General features: G+C 35.9%; 1 pseudogene; it reads left to right on the top strand.

Moving 5' to 3' along the window:
• The first annotated feature begins 1659 nt into the window (after nucleotides 1-1659).
• LOC136226151 (endoglucanase 8-like) lies at nucleotides 1660-5501 on the top strand (annotated as a pseudogene).
• Nucleotides 5502-24589: the final 19088 nt, after the last annotated feature.

Here is a 24589-nt window from a genome sequence, read left to right as displayed (position 1 = left end):
TCTTGTCATTTACACTTCACATATGCTTCATTTTATCATTCATTAGTAACCTGTACAAACACATGATTAAACGTAAAAAAAATTAAAAAAAAAATATATTGTATTTTTTGTACGAATTGGACAAAAAAAATCAAATATTTCATCGAATTTAAAAATATTAATCTCCAATTCTATTATTAAATTACAAAAATATGAAAATCTTTTTTCTAAAATCAACTGAGGTGCAATTGGTGCAAAATAAAATATGTGTGTTATAATGATGTCTGAGATTGACCCAATTTGTCAACGTTAGGGGTAAAATTGAACTATTTTAAACGTTAAGAGTAAAATTGTTCTTGCATGTAAACGTCGGTGGCATTTTTGGACCTTATCTCGGAAAACTAATTAGAACTGAAAAATTACTCTTATATATATATATATATATATATATATAATATAGGGTAAATAATTATAAGGTCCTGTGTTTTTACATAATATACTAGTTAGTCCTTGTGTTTTTAGAAATGATTATATAGTCCTTTGATTTTTATTTTTGCCAACTCTTTAGTCCTTATATTTGAGTGAATTGCCAAATAAGACTAAATAAAATTTAAAATACCAACATTACCCTTTACTATATCCTTTAATAATAAAATATCTATTTTTTTTATTTTATGTTTTTTCCTTCATAATAATAATCTTTCCACTATTGGTTAATTCTTTTATTAATTTTCGTATAACTATAAATTTTAATTTAGTATTATAGAACTTATTCATTTAAAAAATGAATAACAAATTTGTAAAAGTTATCAAAATAGGAGTATAACTATATAAAATTATAAAAGTGATTTTTTTAAGAGAATAAGAAATATATTTTTTTATAATTAATATACAGAAGTATAAGAATTTCGGTGTATATATACTATACAAACTTCATTACAACTATTTTGATTAAATTTGAAAACTAGAATGAAAAGTTATTTATTTGTATAATTAGGGGCAATTTTGTACTTTTATGTATAAAAATAAATAAAGGGACTAAAGAGTTGATTAAGATAAAACTTAAAGATCTTATAATAACACGATGGACCTACTAGTGAATTAAGTAAAAACATAGGGACCTTATAATTATTTACCCTATAATATAATATACGGTATGAATCAATTTGCCAAAAATTTGGCTTCAAAATATATATATCAGTCATAGAAAGAAATTGAATTAAGATTCTTTTTTCTAATAATAATAATGATATTTCTAATTTAATAGGTATTGTCATTTAATTTGGATTCATAGATTTTATTCTAAGGATCTAAATGGATAAGGATTTCCTTTTACGAGTAAGTTATATGTATATTTTCACTTTTACACTATTTAGGAATTGTGATTTCATAGGAAATAAGAGTAAATATTTTAAAATGGTAATGCATTTGGGAAAATTATGATTCAGAGATATGCCATAATCCATTTATTGGCATAATTTTCTGAATGTATTCAAATTTCTACTTAATTATTTACCAAATACGTTCAATCCAATTTAATTTCTTATATTAGTTCTTCCCTATATAAATGTATGATATGTAGTAAGGTTTTTTCACATTTCCTTCACCGTTTTTAAGTAAGGAGAAATTGAGAGAAGAGAGGAAGTGATAATGGGTAGCATAATAGTGTTTGGAGTGACAATATTAGTGAGTTTATTAGTGAATGTTGCCTCACAAGGTTATGGAGATGCATTAACCAAATCAATTCTATTCTTTGAAGGACAAAGATCTGGAAAATTGCCTTCTAATCAAAGGGCAACTTGGAGAAAGGATTCTGCACTTCGTGATGGATCTGATATTGGTGTAAGCTATTTTGCATGCACACATTTTAAGTCCAATCGGTATTTGCATTTAGAAATATGTTAGACATGATAAATACTCATCCCGTTTTTTTTTTTTTATATCGTTTAAGGTTTTTCATCAAGACGAAATTGAAATATTTATCTACCATTAATACTTCTCTTCTAAATCTTTACTTTTTATGCAAAAATTCTCTCTTCTTAATTTTCATGGCTTATTTAGGATAATTTGCATTAATAACAAACATCTTATTACTTATTATTTATAGAGTAAATTTGAGAAAATATTGTAAAAAAATGCAATGATAATAAAAAAAAGGGTAATTAATTTATTAGTCCCTATATTTTGACAAAACACACTGTTTAGTCCCTGTATTTTAAAAAACACATGATAATGTCCTTAACCTTTTTCTCGATGAACTGTTTAGTCCCTAACGTTTTTCTCAATGAACTGTTTAGTCCCTGCCGTTAGACTCTCATGAAGATTTTGTTAGTCAATTTGAATTTGCGTTCTTCTTTTCCTTTCCGTTAAACTCTAATGCATTTGAAATCAACTTTGAGTGTTCTTCTTCTTGATTTTCTTCTTAATCGTTCAAATTCGTAAGTGTTGGGTCTTTTCTTTTTCTTGTTTTCCATACAAATAGCTTCTTCTTTTAAATTGGATTTCCTTTTTAAAGTTTGAAGGTAAATAGTAAAGGGTAATTTAGTCATTTCTGAAGTCATAAACAGTAAAAAATCAAACAAACAGACGGAAGGACTAAACAGTTCATTGAGAGAAAGGTTAGGGACCTTACCATGTGTTTTTGAAAATACAGGGACTAAACAGTGTGTTTTGTCAAAATATAAGGACTAAAAAATTAATTACCCTAAAAAAACGATATATAAAAATGAACAAAATGAAAAACCAAAAAAGACATAATAGAAAATAGAGGAAGTACTATGGCTTAATATATCAGAGCTTGCTAAACTTAGTAAAAAAAATCGATTAGCCTCGTGTCTCTAAAGCTCCCTCAATTTTCCTAAAATGTTTTATTTGGTCACCATGAAATTTGATTTGATCTCTAAATTTGTTTATAATAATCTATTGGCCTCTAAACTCGTTGAAATTAACATGTATTTTAATTTGTTCAAAAAATTTCTTCCCCTGCTACATAGACTTAGGAGTTAATCATATCACTTTAATCAAGTTCAATGGACTTACGAGATACTCTATAAATTCACGAGACTAGTTGATATTTTAGACCAAGTTCAAGGATGTACTAAGCTTAGTAATATTAGTCAAATTTACATACCAAGTTATGTCAAACGATTTATTGAAAACAAATACTCTTAATTATCTTCATTCAATTTGGTAATTTTTTCCATATTAAAGGATTTCAGTTTTCATTTTTGTTATGTTAGGTGGATTTGAGTGGGGGCTATTATGATGCTGGTGACAACATTAAGTTCAATTTTCCAATGGCATTCACCACAACTCTATTAGCTTGGAGCGTTATAGAATTTGGCCAACTTATGGGCCCTGAGTTAAACAACGCAGCCAATGCAATCAGATGGGGCACTGACTATTTGCTCAAGTCCACCAGCATCCCCGGCTCAGTCGTTGCCCAAATTGGTGAACCATACAATGACCACAATTGATGGGAAAGACCAGAAGATATGGACACTGCTAGAACCACTTACATTGTTAATCAAACACATCCCGGCTCAGAAGTCTCCGCCGAGATAGCTGCTGCTCTTGCCGCCTCTTCCATAGCTTTCAGGACTATAGATGCTTCCTACTCTAAAACCCTTCTGGAAAGAGCAACCTCGGTATTTACTTTATAGTACTTTAGTCTAGACGTCTTAGATACGGACACGTCAGGACTTGTGCTGACGTGTCAGTATTTGAGCGGTCTCAGTCTCAGATCAGTGTGGAATCAATTCTATTTACTACTAATTTCTATTTCATTTTGTTGAATGGATCGTATTAGGTTTTCGAATTTGCTAATACATTTCAAGGATCTTACAATAACAGTGTTGGAGCGGGTGTGTGCCCATTTTATTGTGATTATAATGGATATAAGGTATATATTTGTTAATTTATATTCACATTTTAAGATTTGTAACAGACTTCTTAATAATTTTATGTATATATATTGTGACATGTATATTATCATGGAATCAATTGAATTAAAAGTTCGAGCCGATGGTTAAGATCCAATCATATATCTTATATTAATCTCTGACGTATATATGTTTGGTAATTTTCAGGATGAATTGGTATGGGGAGCAGCATGGTTATACAAAGCAACTAATGATAAAAAATATTGGAATTATGTCCAAACTAACATAAACAACATTCCTGGTGGCTTTACAGAATTTGGATGGGATTCTAAAAATGCTGGCATTAATGTTCTTGTTGCTGGGGTAATTAAAATTAAAATTAAAATATAACCATGTTATTATTATATTTATATTTTCTCTTTAGTATCACTCTTTATTTTTGGTATAAATCTGATTAACTTTCTTAAAAAAATGTCTCCTTGTAGTGGGCTCCTGCACAAAATCCTTTTATCTCAAATGCAGATAATTTTGTGTGTTCTATATTGCCAGACTCTCCTACCAAATCTGTCACATACTCTTCAGGTATTGCTATCTGATTACTTTTTTACACGCGCCGCTTTCACATGTTGATACATGTCATTTTTCTCGTCTAAGTTACATAACCAAATCGATAACCAAACTTGATTTTGGACAAAACTAATCATATTAATGTTCTAATTCCTTAAGTAAAATATAATTTGGTAACTGTTAGAATATATGTACAATTGGCTAGTATTGTAATAATGTACAGTAGACATGGGCATTATAGTCTTTAGACATGGAAAGTAAAGTTAGGGATTAATAGTCTATAAATACTGTAATCTTCTTCATTTTTTATATATAGAAAATATCTTTCTCTTCATCTCTTCTCAATACCAGCTTTATATATATATAGTTAAGAGATTAATTTGAGTTAAATTATTTGCAGGCGGACTTCTATTTAAACCCGGAGGAAGCAACTTGCAACATTCTACGGCTCTTTCATTTTTGCTTATTGTTTACTCTCGCTACTTGGACCAAGCTCATAGATCTGTTAACTGTGGCAATCTAGTCGCTCCTCCGGCTAGACTTGTCGGTGTCGCCAAAACTCAGGTATTTTCTTTTTTACTATATTGAGACGTTTAGTTATTGCTAAAATTTCAACACATGATAAAATTAGTTCATACTGTATGTACTTTAAATTTAGTATTTATTTACATACTCACATGTCAAAGATGATATATAAATATTATTCTCGGGTTTTACATATGTTTCTAAATCAAATGATTTTAGGTGGATTATATATTGGGGAAGAATCCATTGGGATTGTCGTACATGGTGGGATATAGCAACAAGTATCCATTAAAGATTCATCATAGAGGATCTACCTTACCCTCCATCTAAACGCATCCTCAACATATTGGATGTCACGAAGGAACACCATACTTTGAGAGCAACAATCCAAATTCAAATGTTTTAGAAGGTGCTATTGTTGGAGGACCTGATAAGAATGATCAGTATGTTGACAGTCGAAATGATGCTACTCAAGCTGAACCTACCACATACATCAATGCCCCATTTGTTGGAGTTTTGGCTTATTTCAATTCATTTAAATCTGCCTAGCAATTTTTGTTATGTAATTTGTTTCATGTCAGATGTTATTCAGCCTAAAGTAACTACATGGATTTAGCTTTTTATAATGTATATAAATGAATAATTAATTATTGGAATTTTGAAGTTCAATCTCGATGTTTCAAGGTGGCACTGAGCATAAACCGATCTGAAATCATCCAACCATTCCCAAATGGCATTTGCAGGTGGACTGCTCGACCAAGTAACCAAAATCTAATCTGTTAATTTTCCATTGCATAGAACTAGATGGGCATCATAAATAATTAAGTGGGTGGCCAGCTTGAAGTAACACAACCCTGGTCTCTATTGATCTCTATTGATGTGGTTGAATCTTGTAGATTTCCGAGTAAGCTTGTAATAAAACAGAAAAATGATAGAAGGATGGGTCATAGACCGGCTAACCCGTTCTGATGTCTAAGTAAGCTTTTAGGGATGAGGATGAACACACGGAAAAACCAAAGTTGTCAATAATGAGCTAATTATTGAATATGTACCTTGGAGGCTATCTCACTCTATTTATAATACATTTGGACCGACTGAAGTGGTTACATATCCTCAAACATGCAGAAATATATGTCACCTGTTTGTTGGTAGATTCGTATCCACTTAGCCGGAATCTGTTTTCTTCAAGCCCATTACACAAGGGATTGAGGATAACATGTTGTAACGGACTGGACTAATCTCTGGCGTCTTGTCATATTACACAGTCTTATAGGTAATCGTGTAGTCTTTCATGATGATGCTAAGTACGAGTGATGGCATGACCTTTCCTAATGATGCCATGTAAGCTAGTTTATATTTGTCCCATATCACCTACCACTAAAGCATTTATTTATAGTTTAAAGGTTCTCAAAATGATACAGAAGAAAGCAAAGAAGGAGTTCTATTGAAGAAGAAGAATAAAAGAATACAGGAAAAAGAAGTTATTTACATAGTCAGTATATTACTTCTATTTATAACCGTTTGAGTCTAACGGATATATTTAATTGAAACTGACTAATATTCTAATTAACTGCTAACTTAACATTAACTACTAACTTATGGTTAATAATAAACCTATGTATGGTTAACAAAGGTCTCATCGAAATTTGACAGACTTAATAAAGAAGCACTAAACAACAGCCCTTTAAGCGTGCGTGATAAACGCTTCTTCCTCCGCTTGACCCAATTTGAACCCATGCTTTTGCAAGAAAACAGTTAAACGTGTAGCGATGGGGGCGTATCCCTTTATAGACCGCTGATAGTACCCATATCCAAACCAAAAAATCCATGAGTTTGCTTTTCATTTATGGGATACAACCAAGCCATTATGATGTTAATCTTATTCGAATCCATGGTTACTCTCTGACCCTATAATAATGTGTCCAAGATACTCCAAAGAATCAGTGATAAATTTCACATTTTGACAGCTTGACATAAAAAAGGATTATCTTGCAAACAGTAGAAAAAGAACACTACAAATGCTTCAAATATTTTAGAAGGTTCTATTGTTGGTCGACCTGATCAAAATGATCAGTATGTTGATAGTATGTTGATAGTTCCAATGGCTTCTTCTCCATTTTGTTTCTTGTAATCCTTATCCAACCAAAAATATATTAACATAACCTGTAATTTATTCTTCTAATTATAGATATGTGTGTTTATTTAAGATATAATAATAAAAGTTATTCTTCTTCAAAAAAAACAATAAAAGTTATTCTTCATTTACTTATTAATTTAAGATTTTAGGTCAATTAGTTACTTACTTGGTATTGTATTAAAGCGTATGAAGTTAAGTGGTCGAGAGTAGGGCTGGGCGTGGATCCTGGAGATACTGGACCGGACCGAATATCCGAGGAAAAAACTCCGGAATTGGACTGGACCGTTGACTTTTTTTGAAGAACCGAACTGGATTGGACCTTTGACTTTTTGTCAAAGAACTAGACCGAACTGGACCGAAATTTATCCAGGACTGGACCGATAACCGGATTGAATTGGATTGGATTGGACCGAACTGAAATAACCGAAAGTTTAGCAATAATAAATTTATATTTCATACATTAACTTTATATAAAGAGAAATATTATATAATATATAGTTATATATTTTGTAAGGTTTGGTAAACTAATTACAATAATATAAATTTATAATTTATTAATAAGATATAACATTATTATATAGTCATAATAAGGTCTAAACTTTGATAAGTTTTTTAAACTCTGAACTTTTATATTTCAATTTCTAAACTTTGTGTTGTGTACATGGTGTAGATTTGAAGTTTTATATATTCTGTGTTATATTTGAAGTTTTATAGGTTAGGGTATTAGATATAGTTCTTAATTAATTCACAGAAGCTTCCTCTCATGGAAAATCAATTAGGAAAATTTTCTTCACTTGGTTTTTCAGCCATGGAAAATTTTCTAGATAGTCACTCCCACCTTTCCCATCTCATCACCTCTTGTTCAATCGGGTATTATGGGGTCTTATAGCTAAAAAAGCTTTGCTTAATCTGCCAAGGGAGGACAACATCAATCTATGACTGAGATACCGACATTGATGAATTGAACCTATAGAAATGCAGCTATCTTTGCCTACCCCATCCGCCCTTAGTCAGATAACCAAGAATCAAAGAAATTTGATCATCCAAATCTTCAGTGAATAATTAGAAAGTGGACAACTTTTCTATGAAAAGCAGATTGTTGATCATTTGTTAAGAATTCATAATTGTCAATGACATTTTGTTCTTCAAGTGATTGTGAAATATCACTGAAGAAAAGAATAAAGATTACAATAAATATCATGAAAATCCTCATAAGAGATACCATTTTTTGTGTGTTTATATTATTTTGAAATAATGGGAATGGGGAAAAGGGATGCTAATGAGTTGGTGGCACAAGTCATAAAGATTATTATTGCATTGTTAGATGAGTATATAGTGCAAAATGTGCAAGAAAATGTGAACCTTGGAGCACATTCTTCTAGTTTGGATGAAGCGGATGATGACATTGATGATGAGATTGATGATTATTTTTTAAATATTGATAAAGATATGTCAATTGAGGGAGAATGGGAAATATATGTCAATGAGGCACCTGAAAAATATGTAATTGAGTTTGACCTTCTATTGTGGTGGAAGGTTAATGCTATGCGATATCCTACTTTATCCAAAGTTGTAAAAGATGTTTTTACAATTCAATGCTCAACTGTGGCTTTTGAATCTACGTTTAGCACAAGTGGTAGAACTTTGGATCAATTTAGGAGTTCTTTAACTCCTGCTAGAGCTGCGGTTTTGATTTGTTGTCAAGATTGGTTGAAAACTTCAACTCAAGCTTTCAAGCATGAAGAAGAAGTTGAAGATCTTGATGCTATTGAAGAAGGTAATATTTACTTACCAATTATATTTCATAGTTTTATTTTAATTAAATATTTATGAATACTAACTATATAAATGTTATTTAATTTGTATAAATTAGTTCTGATCCTGAAATTGCATCATCTCTTTTATCCATATTTCAATTGGATATCTAAGGTTTTTTTAACCGAATCAAATGCACTTTGGTAAGCATATTTTTTTTCCTTTTACTTTTTGTTAGTGTGTTGATTAATTTTATTGAAGTGAAAGCTAATTAATTTAACATTTGTTGATTCACTAATATGGTAAATTTTATATGTTTAGGTTGATGTTTGGCTTTTACTGCATTTGCTTTGGAAAACAAGGAATTTGTTGTGTTAAGAAGATTCAATTAGAAATTGGGATGATGATTAGAGAGATTTTGCTAATGAAGTGTTATCTTTTTTGAATTAAAGGTTGTTTGTTTTTATGGATTTGTTATTTTGTAACTTTGATTTTGTGGGTTTTTTTAGCCTTGTTGTCTACCGTAACTTTTAATACTTTGATTTTGTGGGGTTTTTTTTTAGTTTTGTTGTCTATTGTAACTTTTAATGAATGTTGTTTACTTCCTAAAAAAATATCATTTATTTCAAGTTATGTAAGATAATAAAATTTTGTAAATTAAATTTTTAATATATTTTTTAGGACTTAAACTATTAGATATTTATCCGAATCACCGTAAAATTATATTGGATTGGACCGGAACCGAATCTCCGAATCCCCGAACTGGACTGGACCGAAATTTTAGGGCAATTCAATTCTGGAGATTTATTCTTTCAATCCAATCCTGGAGATTTCCTTTTATTAATCTCCGAATTTCAATCCAATACTGGAGATTCATGAATCCCCGACTTGGACCGAACTGTGCCTAGCCCTAGTCGAAAGTATAAATCCTTATAACTTTATTTGTTCAACACGTAGTAAAACTGACCTATTTTCAAAACCAAGGAACATAAGCATGTTGGTATGTCAAAGAATAAAGCTATTATTGAGAACTTATAAGCTTTTAGTTCAAATGGTATTTTGATATGTATCAGAAATAGATTAAGTAATCCGAGTGTTCAAAATCACAATAATTTCATATTTCAAGACATGCTAACATGAACATGTGTTGTACACCTTGAAATCCAAAAAAATATTTGTGTCACTAGAAAAACTATTTGTGTTGACCATTTTTGGCCATTTGCGTTGGCCTTTTAGGAGACACAAAAGCCTTCTACAAATATAGGTTTGCATCGCTGGCCGTTGCAAATGCATCTATGTGAAAACTCTTCACAATCAAAATGATTTTGGAGTAAGTTTCGCTTTCGAAGTTTATCTGCTACAGTGTCATCTTAGTCTCAAATGCCCAAAGTGGTCTCTTCCCTTCCTCTCCCCAACTGGTCTCACTAGTTTTGTGTTAGGATTCATATCACATCTTTCTTTTCCTTTTCTTCTCTTCATTATCGACCTGTACCCCTCCCCTCAAACTTCTTCCTCCTTTTCCCAAACCACACTAAGAAACCCACCTGCTAATTATGGAAAAAACCCTTGAAGCCCAGATGGCTAATGTCAAGCTCACAGATTCTGAAGATACCATAATTGATTTAGGGGAACCACCTACACAAAACAGCCTTATTTCCAACAAGCCCAGTCTAGTGGGAAAGGTTCTCACTACCAAACCTACCAATCTCAGGGGGGTGGCTCAAGTTTTCATGATTGCATGGAGAATCCAGACATTCCAACTTAAAGAGCTCGGAGATGGGATTTTCCTATGTGAGTTTGAATCAAACAGAGACAAGGAACGAGTACTCCGAGATGCTCCATGGCACTTTGAAAGGAATCTTGTCATCCTAAGAAGTGTCAATGGTGATGAACAGCTAGCTGAAGTGCCTCTAGATCGTTGTGAATTCTGGATACGTATCTCAAATTTACCGCTGAACCGTAGAGACGGAGAATCCATTGAACGAGTTGCAAAGTGTGTAGGAAAACTTATTGAGATTGATACAGAGGCCATTGGCTCATGGTCTAACTATGTCCGAGTTCGTGTCGAGATCGATGTCGGGAAACCACTACTTCGAGGAGTTAGGATTAAAAATGACAGAGGGGAATTGGTTTGGGTCTCCATAAAATATGAGAAAATTCCCAATTTCTGTTACTGGTGTGGGAAGCTCGGTCACGTTCATGAAGCATGCAGCGAGGTTTCGGAGGACTTCGATGATTCGGATTGGCCGTACGGACAAAATCTCCGGGCAACACCGAGCAAGCTTAAAACTGTACGAGTAGACTCTAACATGGCCAAAGTTATATCAGAGCACCTTAGTGGATAGAAAATGACCAGCCGTCAACTGTTCAAACCGTGTGATAACCCGAATCAAAAGTCTGGTACCGGTCATAGCAGCTTGGGACAAAGGCAGCATTATGAGAGTCCAGACAAAACTGATATCCAAGACATGGTAATTGAGAAGAGTAGTCAGATGCCAATCATGATAATGCAAGAGGAAGAGTAGTCAGATGCCAATCATGATAATGCAAGAGGACTCTAATTTCCAAGGAGGTGAGTGGGTAATGCAGGAGGCTATTAATTTCGGTCAGTCAGAGAGCAAGGTATCAGACAAAAAATCTGAGTCAAATGACCACCTAATCATAAATGCAATACCAGAAGATGACTCAAGGGTAATGGAGAATGGGCCCTCACAATGTCTACTTACCAAATTACAGGAGCAGACAAATTCTGAGACCCCTACAGGCTTGCTCCACGCGTCCAACTCCTCCCTAGTCTCCACCAATCAGTGCAAGAAGGTCTCTTTGGCATCATATGTGAAGAGGGAACATATGCTGGAATGTAACAGACCTCACCACAGTATCCATGCCACGACTAACCCAAAACAGACTATCCTCTTCAATGATTCGACCCCCATCCATGCATATGCAAACAAACCACATGTTAGTAGACCTGTGCACGGGTCCGGGTACCCGCTCGGCCCGCCCAGGTCCATGTCCCTTGGACCGGGCTTGGACAATGATAATTGATGTTAGGTCCAGCCCGCCTATTTTTTGGGCGGGCTTGGGATTAATGCAAATGGCCCAGCCCGGCCCGCCTACTAATATTAATTAATAATTTTTTTATATTTATATATTAAATATTTATTTTTAAGTATTAAAATTTATTTTTTATAATTAAAAAATTATATATATATGTTTAGATGGGTTTACATGGGCTGGGCTTGGGATTTGATTTTTAAGCCTGAGCCCAGCCCGAGCCCGAGCCCGCCTAAATTACTAGTGGGCTGGACTGGGCTTGGGCTGAGGACTTTTATACAAAAGCCCGCCTGGCCCGTCCTGAGCCCGGCCTAGCCCGACCCATGGCCAGGTCTACATGTTAGTGATATGTCCTCCACCCATGCACAGGGGCATGCAAATGCCACAAAACCTCAAGGCAGAGGTAAAGGGAGGCCAAGGAAGATAGAAAGAGAGCGAGAAGCTCTTGCATCTGAGACTCAAATTCAGACAGACAACAATGATGAAATCACCCAACTGTCAGCTGGTAGCAAAAGAAAATTTGATGTGAGCTGGGACAAGTCACTGGCTGAAGATGATGATAACTCTTTGCCAAAGAAGCTACGGGATGGCATTGATAACCTTTCTACTCAACTCTCGGCGGAGGCTGTTAATCAGCTCCGCCGTCAATAATGAAGATCCTCAGCTGGAATGTCCAAGGGCTGGGCAACCCTCAGACACTCCGAACCTTGGCTCAAATCATGAGTCGACACTTCCCTGACTTAGTCTTCTTAATGGAGACCAGACTAAGTCATCAAAGTATTGACGGAATAAAACGACGTTTTGCTAGATACCATATCTTTTCTGTAGCAGCTGTGGGAAGGTCTGGTGGTTTAATATTGATGTGGAAAAAAGAAATGAAGGTTAGTATCTTGGGTTTCTCTGATCATTGTATACATTTTGGTGTCAAAGACTCAAATGGTATTCTCAACTGGAGAGGATCCGGTATTTACGGATGGCCTGAATCTATGAATAAGTTTCGTACATGGGAAATGCTTAGAGACCTCCGTGAGCGAGAAACTCTTCCGTGGTTATGTTTTGGAGATTTCAACGAGATTATGTACTCTTTTGAGTAGCACGGGGGACGGATTGCAAATGATAGAATGATGCAAGCCTTTCGTACATGTCTTAGTGAATGCGAGCTCTTCGATATGGGCTTCAAAGGGGCAGCTTTCACCTGGGTAAATGGGCGAGCAGGGGCAGGATCCATCCGAGAGAGGTTTGATCGTTTTGTCAGAACGGTGGAATGGGACATTATGTTTCCTCAGTCTATCATCCAACACTTGGCTAGAATCAGCTCTGATCATGCTCCAGTTCTTTTAGATTCGAAGGGACTTCACTCTATGGGTCGCCGACCATTCCGATTCGAAGCTATGTGGACTAAGGAGGATAGCTGTAAGCAGGTAGTTACAGAGGCTTGGACTCAACCTACTACGGAAGGGACTAGGGATGTAAAAGCTAAAATCCATGCTTACACTCAGAATCTTATCAAATGGAATCAGGAGGTGGTGGGAAATATTGGCTCTTCTATCAGAAAATATACAGACAGGTTAGAAACATTTCAAAGCCTTGCTCCCTCTGATATAGTTGATAAGGAAATTGCTCTCCTATCCCAAAAATTACTTGCACTGCAAGATAAGGAAGAAATAATGTGGAAGCAACGGTCACGAGTCTCTTGGCTAGCAGAGGGAGATAGAAATACCAAAATTTTCCATGCAAAAGCGAGTTCTAGACGGAAAACAAACTACCTTTCCAGACTCAGAAACCAGGATGGGAAGTGGTGTAGTAAGGTGGAGGAAATAGAAGACATCATAGTATCTTATTACAATGGCCTCTTCTCTTCAGCCAATCCAGTTAGTCCGGACTCAATTTTTGAAGCGATCCATTCAAGACTCTGCTCTGACGCTATAGTTGATATTTCTAGTCCTTTCACTAAGGAGGAAATTAAGGCTGCTCTTGACCAAATGCATCCTACAAAGGCTCCGGGACCTGACGGCTTGCCTGCACTCTTTTTCATCAAGTACTGGGAAATTGTTGGGGAGGATATCAGTAACTTGGTCCTTAATATTCTCAAAGGTGAGCCTTTTCCACCCGATTTTAACCATACTTTCATTTCTCTTATCCCAAAATTACCAGCTCCTGTCACAATGAAAGATCTTCGCCTAATAAGCCTTTGTAACGTCACATACAAAATTGTCTCCAAAGTCCTTGCAAATCGTATAAAACTGGTCCTTGACTCCATCATCAGCCAAACACAAAGTGCATTTGTACCAGGTCGGCTCATCACAGGCAATGCTATTATTGCTTTTGAAATGTTCCATTCAATGAAATACAGATGTCGGGGAAAGGAAGGTCTTTATGCTTTGAAGCTTGATATGAGCAAGGCCTACGATCGGGTCGAATGGTCTTTTGTTGAGCAGGTGATGAGAACGATGGGTTTTCCAAACCACTTCATTAGGCTCGTTGTCAGATGTATGTCTTCAGTTTCTTTCTCTTTTCTTATAAATGGGGTGCCTAAAGGTCTTATCAAGCCAAGTCGAGGACTCCGACAGGGAGATCCCTTATCACCCTATTTGTTTCTACTTTATGCGGAAGGTTTATCATCACTGATTAAGAAAGCTGAAGTCGACAATAGTCTACATGGAATCACGGTTAGCCCTAGGTCACCAATGATTACCCACCTTTTCTTCGCGGATGACTCGCTGATTTTCTTTAAGGCTACTGAAGCTGAGTGCGGAGTTATAAAAAATATCCTCACAACATATGAGATGGCCTCAGGACAATGCATGAATTTTGACAAATCAGAAATCAGTTTCAGTTCTAATGTAGCCGCTGAAAAAAAGCATAGGTTACGTGATCTTCTTGGGGTTAAGGAAGTCCAAGCTTTTCCCAAGTACCTGGGTATGCCTACTGTGGTAGGTAAATCAAAGAAGCTCATCTTTTCCTTCTTGCGAGATAGACTATTGACACGTTTTGGGGGATGGAATGAAAAATGTCTATCGAGAGCGGGGAAGGAGGTTCTAATCAAAGCAGTAGCACAAGCCATTCCACAGTACCTAATGAGTTGTTTCCTTCTACCCAAGACATTCTGTGATGAACTCCAATCAATCATTGCGGCTTTCTGGTGGGGGGCAAAAGAGGGTAAAAAACGTATACATTGGATGAAATGGTGTAGACTGTGTGCCCCTAAGAAGGAGGGTGGATTAGGATTTCGCCATCCTATGTCTTTTAATCAGGCGATGCTATCTAAACAGGTTTGGAGGTTGATTGAACGACCCGACTCTTTATGCAGCACAGTGCTCACATAAAAGTATCTGCGAGCCCAATCTTTATTTCAGGTGTCGGGACGCTCGAGTGATAGCTACGTTTGGAGGAGCCTCCTTTCTGTAAGGAAAATTTTATTGGAGGGAGGATTATGGCGAGTTGGAACCGGGGAAAATATTATGATTCTGAAATCAAAGTGGATCCCTGGACTCCCCTGCAAACGCCCTTTAGCTCTAAGAAATGTTGCACCTAGCGAGTTTGTCTCCTCTCTCATTGATGAGGATTCCAATATGTGGGACTCACAGCTGGTTCAACATGTCTGCTTCCCCGAGGATGCGGAGTGGGTGCTGCGAATTCCTCTCCGACCGGCTCGTCATCATGATAGTCTTTACTGGCCAGATTCAAGCATAGGACAATACACGGTAAAACTTGGATACAAAACAGCATTGCAGCTCAATGGGGTCCTCTCAAATTTGGCAGAATCATCTTCCGGGGCAGACCATCTTTGGATGCAACTATGGAGACTTAGGTTAGCACCAAAAATTATACACTTTCTTTGGGCTGTATGTCATGATACTTTACCATCGATTGGCAATCTGGTGTGAAGGAAGATTATGGTGCAGAATTATTATCTGTTTTGTGGTCAGGCAGATGGCTCACTTCTTCATCTCTTTAAAAATTGCTCACGAGTAAAATCACGATGGAAAGGAAGCGGTGTGGCAATAAAGGTTTATAAGCTTCAGGGACAAACCTGCTTAGAATGGATAGGCAATGTTAAAAATTGCTTAACTCATGAAGACTTCCTGATTTTTTGCTGCTTTATTTGGATGGTATGGTTTGAATTCAATAAAATAAGGCATAATGGAGGGCCAATCTCTGATGTGGTCTTCTTCAATGGAATTGTAAATGCTGTAACTCTCCCTTCCCAAATGGGTGCTAACTCAATCTCCACCACTAGGCCTACTTCATGGATCCCTCCTCCTGTTGGTTTTATCAAAATCCAATGTGATGCAGCTTTCAATTTAATTTCCAAATCTGCAACAGGTGGCTTCATTGGACGAACGGGGTGCGGAGTTGCTGTTTTCTGCGGAACGTGTCCTTTGGGTAGATGTTGGTCCGCTGTCCATGTGGAACTGCTAGCTATTCTTAACGGAATAATGTTTGCTCGTGAGTGTGGATATCGATCTCTCTTCGTCACTTCTGATAGTAAAATAGCAATCGAGTATATTCTTCATGCTAGGGATGTAAGTTATTTAGATGTAATAGTGCAGAAAATTGTAGAAATTTCTTCATCCCTACTGTGCGTTCAGTTTAGTCATGAGTTTCGAGAGCAAAATCGGGAGGCTCACGGGTTAGCAAACTGGGGTCGTCATTTAGACCATCCGGTTTTGTTGTTGGAAGATTATCCTTCCTTTATTTCGACTTGTATCAGCTGTCACTTTTCTTCAAATTAATGCAAGTTTCTGGTTTATCATAAAAAAAATGATTTTGGAGAAATATCTTAATTCTCTTATCAGAAAACAGAGGAAAAGAACATTATTTGTACTGATCTTCACATAATACAATTTGAGAAGAAAATATACATTGTATCTTATACTAAATGAAACGCAGTGTTTCATAAGAGTACAATATAAATTGATTTTATATTTCTAACACCCTCCTTTCAAGTTGGAGATGCTATGCGAACCAGGCCACATCTGATTAGAACTTAATGGCTTAGTGAGCACATCATCCAATTGTTATTGTGAAGCAACATGTGGTGTGGTGATGAATTTGTCCTCCAAGTATTCATGAAAAATGTGGCAATCAATGACAATATGCTTTGTTTGATCATGAAATACTAGATTTGAAGCAATGTAAATTGCTGACTGATTGTTGCAATACAGAGGAATTGGGAGTTGTACTAGAATCTGGAACTCTGTAAGAAGGTATGTTAACCACTTGATCTCACATAATGTAGTTGGCATTGCTCAATACTCTGCTTCATCTGAAGATTTTGTCACCGTTCCTTGTTTCTTTGATTTCCAAGTTATCAAAGAGCGGCCTAACATGACACAATAACCGGTTACCGAACTTCGTGTAATTTTACATCGTCCCAAATTTGAATCGCAATATGCAAACAACTGAAATTCTGCACCTACAACATAAAACAACCCCATAGACATTGTGCCTTTCAAATACTAAAGCACATATTGAGCAATTTGCATATGGACCTGTGAGGGAGAATTCATATGTTGACTGAGCTGCTGTGTGACATAAGCAATGTCAGGACGAGCGAAAACAAGATACAAAAATTGACCAATTAATCTCATGTATTGCTCTGGTTCTTCAAAAGGATCTGAAATTCCATCAAATTGCAAACGAGATGGAAAAGGACTACTAACCACTTTAGCATTACTCATGTTCGCATCTTTTAACATATCAAGAATATATATACTTTTGTTGAGTGAGTAATATGCCTGAAAATAACGTGCAACCCCCAAATGCTTGATAGTGAATGTGCGATCAAGATCCTCTTTTATCTCCTTAATTAAATTATCTAAAGTTCCAGTAATGAGTATGTCATCAACATACACAATAAGGACAATTAAATCATAGTCTTGTTTCAAAATGAACAAGCAATAATCATGAATGCTCTTTCTGAACCCCATACTTTTTAGTTTGTTGTTGAACTCTAAGTTCCATTGACGTCTAGCTTGTTTTACAGTCCCATTCAATTGGACCTCAAGGACCAAATTATATTTGGTCATTGACCATTAAATTAACTCCATTACAATCTTAGGGTTAACAATTCTCAATTAGTTTGTATTTAATTTATTCCTTTTCCTTTTTAATCAATTAATATCATAAAATAATTCCTGAAAATAAGCAACTGTTTACAGAGAGAGAAAACACCTCTTTCGATTATCACTAATACAATCGATTCATCTCAGAAAAAATCTCGAGTTTCAAGACATTTTTCTGTTTGTTTTTGTTATTTTATTTTAGCATATTGAATATTGATACAAGCATTTATTGAACAGCAAAGGAAATTCATCAAATTACTATGGCTGATACCGCTGTAACGAAACAACGAAACCTTTCTGGAATTTTATCGGGTTTTCTACATACTTTTTCTGGAATTATTAGACAATTCAATTTGGTTTAATTAAAAGAAGACAAAGATTGTCTTTGTAATTTTTAATTTTGAGTCACAAGAGGTGGATAATGGATAATAGCAAAATTTGACCAATAAGGGTGATTAGACATGAACTGGTTAGTTGCTGGAATTGAAAAACCAATAAATCAAAACTCATCCCAAATTATTTTCCAACTCAAAACATTTTTGGCTTTTGGTTCCAACAATTTTAACCACAAAATATTTTCATTAGTAATTTAATAGTTAAGCGGGAGTCGTTTGATGAATTTTATGGGTTTGATGAATTTTCTGGGTTTGATGAATTTTATGTGCTTTTATTGTTTTGGGTTTGATAAATTTTCTGTGCTTTTGTTGTTCGATGCTTGTAAGTGTTTTCAATCTCCTAAACAAAAATACCAAAAGAATTTCAGAAAAAGGTCTTGAAACTTCAGAAAAATTGAGATAGAAATTTGATTGTATCAGTAAGAGTCGCTTGATCGAAATGGAACATCGAAATGGAACTTGAAAGAGGTGGTTTATCTCCCTATAAATAGTTGCTTATTTTCAGGAATTATTTTATGATATTAATTGATTAAAAAAAGGAAAATGAATAAATTAAATATAAACTAATTGATAATTGTTAACCGTAGGATTTGGAGTTAATCTAATGGTCAATGACCAAATATAATTTGGTCCTTGAGGTCCAATTGAGCGGGACTTCTTGTTTTAAACCATATAATGACTTGGTAAGTTTGCAAACATATCCAAGTTTCTCAACATGATATCCTGTTGGGGGCTCCATGTATAAATCATCTTCAATATGGCCATGAAGATATGCATTATTTATGCATTCTTGATGAATTTGCCAGCCTTTACTTGCCGCAATGGCAATGAACATGTGCACAGTTGTTACTTTTGTAACAGGAGAAAAACATTCATTGTAATCCACTCCAGGTTTCTGTTAAGGGGCCATAGTCCAAGTTTGGTTTGCTTTAAGTGCAGCTTTCCTAGCCTTTGGCTTAGCCCTTTAGCTTGGCCTTTTGGGCTTTCACTTTGGACTTGGACTTGGCCTTTCCTTTAGGCACGTTCCTTTTGTTGACCAACAACACTTATGAAGTCCTTTTACAGGATTGCTTAGCAAGCTTCAGCATGCCATGCAATTGTACTACAAACTTATCAACGCCCTATATGTGGTAGTGCATGATAAACTGATTGTAAGACACCGGAAGTGATCCTAGAATAATATCGACTGCTAGTTGGGCAGGCATTAATGAGCCAAACCTTGACAATGTGTCAATAAAGCCCTTCAGCTTTAGCACGTGTATGCTAACAGAAGTCTCGGCTTGCATCATAGTGCTGCATAGCGCCTTTGTTGTCAAGTATATTTCCTGATGAGCCTCATCTTAGAACATCCTTTTAAGTTGATCCATGATCTCAAAGGTGTGCTTCTCCATTAACTGTTTCTAAAGATTAAGAACCATGATACCCAGCATAATGCATGACACATCTTTATCGTACTTGACATGTCGATCATACTCCATTTGATCAGCAGTTATGCCTCGACCTGTTGAACATTCTGCTTGTAAGGCAGCAGTCAGCACATATTCCTTCGACTCGTGTCTAAAAACTATTTGCAAGTTCTTGGACCAGTTAAGGAAATTAGTCCCTGAAAGCTTTTCCTTTTCCAAGAGTGGTCTGAGTGAGTTGTTGATTGTTGCAGCCATTATTTTCTTTTATATAACTTGATGTGGAGTTTTGATGAGAATGGAAATCAGAGTTCAAACTTGGGATCTCACAACACTCAATTAAAGCTTCCCGATGGACCCATTACCCGAGCAAGAGCCAACGTTTTTTATTGAAATTAAATTCAGAATTTCTTCTCTTGAGATTCAAGTGAGGGTTTCTCTTGTGTTCTTTGGGGCACTACAACTGAACAACTCGGAATCGAATCCTTGTTAGTTAGACTAGGGATTGGGTCTTTGCAACTTCATTTTGCAGGGGTTTTCTTCCGTCTCAATTTATCATTCGGATTTTATTCTTGGTTGTTGGAGATTGGGATTGGGTCTTTGCAACTCCGTTTTACAAAGGTTCTTTTCTATCCAACCCTGATTCGTTAGCTTTCTTGGGGATCAAATCTAGTTGTTGGGTTTTCGAGGCACCGTTCCTCGTGGATTCGCATCAGTTTGGTATCAGAGCCGAGCTCTAACTCTAACTCTTCAGGTTTATTCTATCCGTAGTTTTTCTTTGATTATTTTTTTCTTTTTTTTTTCTTTTTTTTTCCTCTTTTGTCGAATTGGAAAATTAGGTTATAATCTAATCTAAGATTCCAAGGAAAGTGGGCACCGATTGAGTGGAATTGAATTCAAATTTCAATTCAAAAAAAAAGCAGTATAATTGAAAAAAAACAAAAGTTATAGAGAATTGATAATTACACAAAATTATCAAGTCAAGGTGCTACGAATTGATATTTTCAACTCAAGGTACAACACAAAATTAGGTGCTTCCAAATTAGAGTGAATAAAAATTTCAAGTTTTTCACTCGTATTTGGATTATCATTGTTTCGTGTTATACTTCCATATCATCACATTATTTTTGGTCATCGAGTTGCTGTTCTATGATCTGTTCTTGTTTAACGTTTTGCTTCTTAGGTTGTGGGATTTAATTCCGGTTTGAACTTTCGGGGTTTTGAAACTGAATTTATTCTATTGAGTGTTTGAAAGAGCACAATAAGAGAAATCGAGCGGTAAAAGGCAAAGAGTGGTGAGCGTATCAGAGTGAAAAGCCAAAAAAAATTGAGAGAAACACCGAGAGGATTGTGAGCTTGGATTAGTTTTTCTTGTGTTTGTTCAACGTGATCTGTTTGGTTGTGTTTCTTTTTCTGTGTAGAAAAGAAAATGGCAGAAGAACAAGTATTGACCTTGTTAAACTGGTTGATGGAGCGTATGGATGTGATTGAGGAGAGTCATAGAATTGCTTTAGAAGCACACAACACCGAAGAACAAAATCGATGTGATAACCGGGATAGGCGAGTTTGGCAATATGAGGGACAAGACAGAGAAGACAGAGGTCTTGGGAATGTGAAGCTGAAGATTCCCGCATTCAACGGTAAGGATGATCCAGAATCTTACCTAGAATGGGAGAAAAGAATTGAACTCCTATTTGACTGTCATAATTATTCTGAGGAGAAGAAAGTGAGGGCAGCAGTGATTGAGTTCACATACTATGCACTAGTTTGGTGGGATCAGCTTGTCACCTCTAGATATAGAAGCAGGGAGCCACAAATTGACACATAGGGTGAGATGAAAGCCGTTATGAGGAAGTGTTTTGTTCCTAATGATTACTATAATGGCTTATACAGAAAATTGCAATCCCTTCGACAAGGCTCTAAGAGCGTAGATGCTTACTACAAGGAGATGGAAATGGCAATGTTGAGAGCCGATGTAGTGGAAGATCGGAGAGCTACCAAGTCTCGATTTTTTGCTGGCCTTAATCGGGACATAGCCAATATTGTCGAATTTCAGCATTGTGTGGATTTAGAAGACATGGTACATGCAGTAAAGTTAACTGAACGCCAACTTAAGGAGAGAAAGAAAGCTAGAACCTACAATGGGGGTTCCTCATCTACCAACCCTAATTGGAAGAGTCGGTGGGGAAGTCAAGAGAGGGGAAGCAGAAATCCATCCAAGTTTGATAAACCCACACCTAAGACAGACTCCAATGTCAAGAACAAGCAGAAGGTAGAGGAAAAGCCAAGAGCAAGTAAACTTCAATGTTTCAAATGCTTAGGCTTCGGGCACATAGCTTCTGAATGCACGAATAAAAGAGCTATGGTGATGAGAGGAGGTGCAGTGGTCACTGATAGTGAGAGTGATTATGAGGTAGATAAAGATGAAGGGGAGTTTGATTCTGATGAGGCAGACGGCTACACTAAAGCCGAGAGGGGAGAATCACTAGTCATCTTACGACTATTGAGTGCTCAAATGAAGATTGTCGAGGACAAGAAACAACGGGTAAATATTTTCCACACTCGATGTCTCGTGCAAAGTAAGGTATATAGTGTGATTATTGATAGTGGTAGTTGTGCTAATGTAGCTACTACTACTTTGGTAGAGAAGTTAGGATTGCCAGTAACAAAACACCCACATCCTTATAAATTGCAATGGTTGAATGATTGTGGGGAAATAAGGGTTAATAAGCAAGTTTTAGTGTTGCTCAAGATTGGGCAATACCAAGATGATTTGCATTGTGATGTAGTTCCTATGCAAGCCGGTCATATTTTGCTAGGTAGACCTTGGCAGTTTGATAAAAAATGTTATGCATTTAGGGAGAAAGAATCAATATAGTTTTATGCATGATGGAAGGAAAATTATTCTAGCTCCCTTGACACCAGAAGAGGTCTATGAGGACCAAATTAAGCTCAGAGACCGTAGCGGGGCTGTTTCTAGCAAGGCACCTGAGTCCATTGATAAACAGAGAGATTTGAGAGAAAAGCATGATCAGAAAAGTGATGGTAAGGGGGACTTAGGGAGAGAAAAGCCAAATCTGAAAAAAAAAAGACAATTGATATTGATGTGGCCAAGGAGCGAGAGAGTCGAGGTAAAAATAGTTTTGAGAGTATAAAAGAAGAGGGGCCACATGAAAAAGGAGAGTCAAGAGAGAATAACAGTGTGGGGCGGAGTAAGGTCAATTTCTTTGCAAAATCCAGTGAGGTTAAGTATGCTCTTTCTATGAATAAGCCTGTGTTATTACTTATTTATAAAGACGCGCATGTAAATCAAGCTGACAATGTCCTGCCTAGTTCTTGTGTTTCTCTTTTGCAGGAGTATCAAGATGTGATGCCTGAAGACTTGCCTGAAAGGTTGCCCCCAATTCGAGGCATCGAACACCAGATCGACTTAGTACCTGGAGCAGTTATACCTAACCGTCCAGCTTACCGGTGTAACCCTGAGGAGACTAAGGAATTACAACACCAAGTGGAAGAGTTGCTTGCTAAGGGATACGTAAGAGAGTCGATGAGTCCATGTGCTGTTCCTGTGCTTCTTGTGCCTAAGAAAGACGGGAGCTGGAGAATGTGTGTTGATTGTCGAGCTGTCAACAACATAACGGTAAAGTATCGTCATCCTATCCCTAGGTTAGATGATATGTTGGATGAATTACATGGAGCTATAGTGTTTAGTAAGATAGATTTAAAAAGCGGATACCATCAGATTAGAATGAGATAAGGGGATGAATGGAAAACTGCTTTTAAAACTAAACACGGTTTGTATGAATGGCTCGTTATGCCTTTTGGTCTAACTAATGCACCATCAACTTTTATGCGCTTAATGAATCATGTGTTGCATGCATTTATAGGCAAGTTTGTGGCAGTTTACTTCGATGACATATTACTGTACATGTTGAGCGATTTCCGCAAGTGCACGGTATACGCTTGTAGTAATAAAAGATATCGATCCCACAGGGAATATTTTTTAACAAAAAACTTATTTTGAATCGGTTAAATTTACTTTTAAGGTTTATAATATGGAAAATCGTTTAATTGGATTTGGTTTTGAAATTGCTAGAATAAGAATTAGATTAGAGTATAACAAATGTTAGAAATCACTTCTGATTTAGGGATAAATTTACAAAACAGAAACGTTTAGTTCTTTAAAAAAAGTAACAAATGTATTTGTTTGCATTAAGAAAAGAAAATAACTTTAAACTTTGTATAAATTATAACAATGAAATAAACGTCGATTCCTCTAATTTTAAGGCTTTGAACTGCAGTCAATCCTCCTACGGTCGGGTTAGATTGCTACCTTAACCAAATTGATACTCTACTGATGATATCAATTTGCCTAAGTGTTCAACAAAGTTTCCTTGTAAAGATTTTGAATTCAACTACGTTTTAATGAAAACACTAGAACTCACTTCGAATCATTTACCAAAGTGCTACATAAAAATCTATCGAATAGAATGAACTTTATTAGATGAAATATGAATTTGATACAAGTTTACAGAGAACAAGAAGCATGGAAACTTTCGACGACTTGTAAGTGAACGGGTTGTCAATCCTTTCATTGGGTTTCGTTAGAGTTTGTCAGACTCCGGGGCGGATCCTCTACTAAATCTTCTCGCTGTAACTTCGTAATAGAGATACGGTCGGCTACTACCAAAATGTAAACTAATATGAACAAATCTAAACGCTACTGTGTTTGTAATTATTTAATAAACAATGTGTGTACATCATATTTCTCTTTACAGAATCGAACTTCTAACTCTGACTCATTTCTGAGTTAGAGTTTCTG

This window comes from Euphorbia lathyris, chromosome 1 (genome assembly GCF_963576675.1).
Source record: "Euphorbia lathyris chromosome 1, ddEupLath1.1, whole genome shotgun sequence".
NCBI lineage: Eukaryota > Viridiplantae > Streptophyta > Magnoliopsida > Malpighiales > Euphorbiaceae > Euphorbia > Euphorbia lathyris.
Note: the sequence above shows the minus strand (reverse complement) of the source record. Positions and strands in the feature narration are given on the sequence as shown.